Below are 4,015 nucleotides of genomic sequence, written 5' to 3'. Positions count from 1 at the left end.
CCTCGAGGGTTGAGGAGTTGGAGGGGAGACTTCTCATTTATGAAAAACATGAGAAAGAATTGAAGGAGGAGAGAGATAGACTGAGGAAGGAGAGGGATCACCTTAAGGAGGAGGAGGGTAAGCTGCGGGCTCAATGCACCTTGGAGGCAAATTTGAGGAAAACAGCGCAAGAGAGCTACCACAGTTTGTTTCAAGATATTGTTGCTGTGAGGAAGGACTTGCTGAATTCCCGGAACGCATACGCCGAGTTGGAGGATTCTATCGCCGAGGGCGCCGAGGAGTCTTGGAGAATTTTCTTGGAACAAGTCAGAGTTATTGCTCCCGACTTGGACCTTTCTCCTTTACATCCTGACAAGGTAGTTATCGACGGCGCTATTGTTGACCCTCCTGTCCCCGAGGTCATTTCCGAGTCAGACCTAAAGACTCGGGGGCAGAGGATTATAGAGTCTCCTCCTCGTCCCAAAGATGCTCCGGGTTCTTCAATCCTTTCCCCGACTTCCTCTTCGGCTCCTCCTCCCGGTCCTGGTGGTGTTCCTCCTGGTGGTGGTGATTCCTCTACTCCGTCCAAAAAATGACTTTTTATTTTTATGGCTATATGGGGGCCCGGCCTGTGGGTCCCCCCTTTTTTGAATTTATCTATTTGTTGGTGGTTGTGAACAATTTCCTTCTGGCCTTTTAAGGCCGTAAACAGAATATTCTGTTTGGTGCCCTTTTTTGGATAAGGGTTTTAAGCAAAATAAATGCCCTTTTTTGGATAAGGGTTTTCTAATTAAAGTAGGTGCCCCTTTTTGGATAAGGGTTCAAGTTACTTTGCGCGTGTACATGCTTTTCCGTTTTGAATATGTTTGATCTTTTTCGGAAAACCCTTTTGTTAGCTTGCATTGTTTTCTCGAGCCTTTTTCGTGCAAAGACTTGTATGCAAACTTTAAACTTTTCAGGTTTTCATATCTCTTTTGTTATCCTTTATACTCAACTTTGCTTTAGTGAGCTTTTATGACTTAGGTTATTTTTGCGATGCGTTTTTCATCTACTCGGAGCTCGGTTTTCTTTTACTCGGAGCTCTTTCGAGTTTGTTTTACTCGGATTTCCTTTCGACTTAAGAGTCGGATAGTTTCCGAGTTTAATACGATCAACTTGTATAACCTCTTTACACCGACTTGTACCTCGTCGTTTTATCCTGACGACCATGTTAGGTCGATTCATGGGATTTTCACGCTTTGTCGAGCTTAAGTCGGCGCGTTTAGAAAGACTTATAAGAAATAAAGGAGGATATTTTAAGAGAAATATAGTGATAAGAAAGATCTTTATTAATCGGGAAGGTACCTTTTTGCTACTAAGGGTCTTGACAGTGTATTTTCCCTTAGCCTCTACTATGATGCCTCGTTAAAAACCCCTCTCCAGAAAAAACCCTTTTTTGGGAAAAAATTATGAAGTTGGGAAAAGAGTACATCAGGGAGTAGAGTTCGCTTCTAACTGTAGTACCTTTTCATATTACAAGCATGCCACGACCTTGGTAGCTCAGTGCCATCCAGGTCGGTTACTTTATAATAACCTTTCCCTAACACTTCTTTGATTTTGTATGGCCCTTTCCAATTTGCGGCGAGCTTTCCATCTCCTGACTTGTTGACTCCAATGTTGTTTCTGATTAGGACCAAGTCATCTTCGGCAAATGTTCTTCGAATGACTTTCTTGTTGTATCTGGTAGTCATCCTTTGCTTTAATGCCGCTTCTCTTATCTGGGCGTTCTCTCGGACTTCGGGGAGCAAGTCGAGCTCCTCTTTGTGCCCCTGGACATTTCCGACCTCATCATGAAGAATTACCCTTGGGCTTTGCTCACTGATTTCTATAGGAATCATGGCTTCTACTCCGTATACTAGTCGGAAGGGTGTTTCTCCTGTGGCGGATTGGGGGGTTGTCCTATAAGCCCACAACACTTGAGGGAGCTCTTCAGCCCAAGCTCCCTTCGCTTCCTGTAATCTTTTCTTCAAACCTGCCAGTATGACCTTGTTAGCTGCCTCGCCTTGCCCATTGGCTTGTGGGTGCTCTACCGAGGTGAATTGATGTTTGATTTTCATACTGGCTACCAGGACCCTTGGACTTTGCTCATTGATTTCAACTGGTATCATGGCTTCCACGCCATAAGCATGTCAGAAGGGTGTTTCTCCTGTGACAGACTGAGGTGTGGTCCGATAAGTCCATAGCACTTGAGGGAGCTCCTCAGCCCATGCTCATTTTCCATCTTGTAACCTTTTTTCAACGCTGCCAGTATAATTTTGTTGGCTACCTCGACTTGTCTATTTGCTTGTGGGTGTTCTACCGAGGTGAACTGATGCTTGATCTTCATGCTCGCTACTAGGTTTCTGAAGGTGGAATCGATAAACTGAGTGCCATTATCAGTGGTGATGGAGTGAGGTACCCCATACCTTGTGATAATATTCTTGTAGAGGAATTTCTGACTTCTCTGGGCTGTGATTGTGGCTAGTGGTTCTGCTTCTATCCACTTTGTGAAGTAATCTATTCCCACGATCAAGTACCTGACTTGTCCTGGCGCTTGGGGAAAAGGACCTAACAGATCCATTCCCCATTTTGCGAAAGGCCAGGGGGAAGTTATACTAATGAGCTCTTCTGGTGGAGCCACGTGGAAATTTGCATGCATCTGGCATGGCTGGCATTTTTTCACAAAGTCTGTTGCATCTTTCTGCAAGGTCGGCCAGTAGAATCCTGCTCGGATTACTTTTCTGGCCAGCGACCTTGCTCCGAGATGGTTTCCGCAGGTCCCACTATGCACTTCCTCCAATACTTCGGTGGTTCTTGAGGTCGGTACGCACTTCAGCAATGGTGTTGATATCCCTCTTCTGTAAAGGACATTTCTCACCAAAGTATAATGTTGTGCTTCCCTTCGGATCTTTTTAGCTTCTTTCTCCTCCTTGGGGAGGATGTCGAATTTCAGGTATTCGACTAAGGGATTCATCCATCCGAGGTCTAGACCGACTACTTCAAGTACCTCTTGTTCGTCTTCTGTTTTTGACACCGAGGGCTCTTGGAGAGTTTCTTGGATCAGGCTTCTATTGTTCCCTCCGGGTTTGGTGCTTGCTAACTTGGATAGGGCGTCAGCTCTGCTATTTAGATCCCGAGTTATATGCTTAACCTCGGTTTCTGCAAAGCGCCCAAGGTGCTCCAAGGTTTTCTCCAAGTACTTCTTCATATTGGGGTCCTTTGCCTGATACTCTCCACTTATTTGGGAGGTCACCACTTGTGAGTCGCTGCAGATCATCACCTTTGTGGCGCCGACTTCTTTTGCTAATTTTAATCCGGCAATCAAGGCCTCATATTCTGCCTGATTGTTTGAAGCTGGAAATTCAAATTTTAAGGAGACCTCTATCTGGGTTCCTTTTCCATCTGCCAATATTATGCCCGCGCCGCTCCCTGTCTTGTTGGAGGACCCGTCTACATAGAGCTCCCATGTAGTTGGTTTTTCCTCTTGTTCACCGGCATATTCTGCAATGAAGTCGGCGAGGCATTGGGCTTTAATTGCTGTCCGAGTTTCGTATCTCAGATCAAACTCGGAGAGCTCGATCGCCCACTGAACCATTCTCCCCGCAACATCCGTCTTCTGGAGGATTTGCTTCATGGGTTGGTTCGTACGGACTCTTATTGTGTGGGCCTGAAAGTAAGGTCATAGCCTTCGTGAGGCTATCACTAAGGAGTAGGCAAACTTCTCTAGTTTGTGGTACCTTAGCTCAGGGCCTTGTAGGACCTTACTGATAAAGTAGACCGGGTGCTGCCCGACCTCGTCTTCTCTGATCAGGGCTGATGAGATAACCCTGTTTGTGACGGATAGGTATAGGACGAGGTCTTTCCCCGGTATTGGTCGAGTTAATATAGGAGGTTGGCTTAAGAATTTTTTGAACTCTTGGAACGCCTCCTCACATTCCGGAGTCCATTCAAACTGGCATTCCTTCCTTAATAGGGAGAATAATGGAAGGGATTTTAGTGCCGATCCTGCCAAAAATCT

Source organism: Arachis duranensis, chromosome 10 (assembly GCF_000817695.3).
Source record: "Arachis duranensis cultivar V14167 chromosome 10, aradu.V14167.gnm2.J7QH, whole genome shotgun sequence".
NCBI classification, from domain to species: domain Eukaryota; kingdom Viridiplantae; phylum Streptophyta; class Magnoliopsida; order Fabales; family Fabaceae; genus Arachis; species Arachis duranensis.
The sequence above is the reverse complement of the archived record's forward strand: the minus strand, read 5'-3'. Positions refer to the sequence as shown.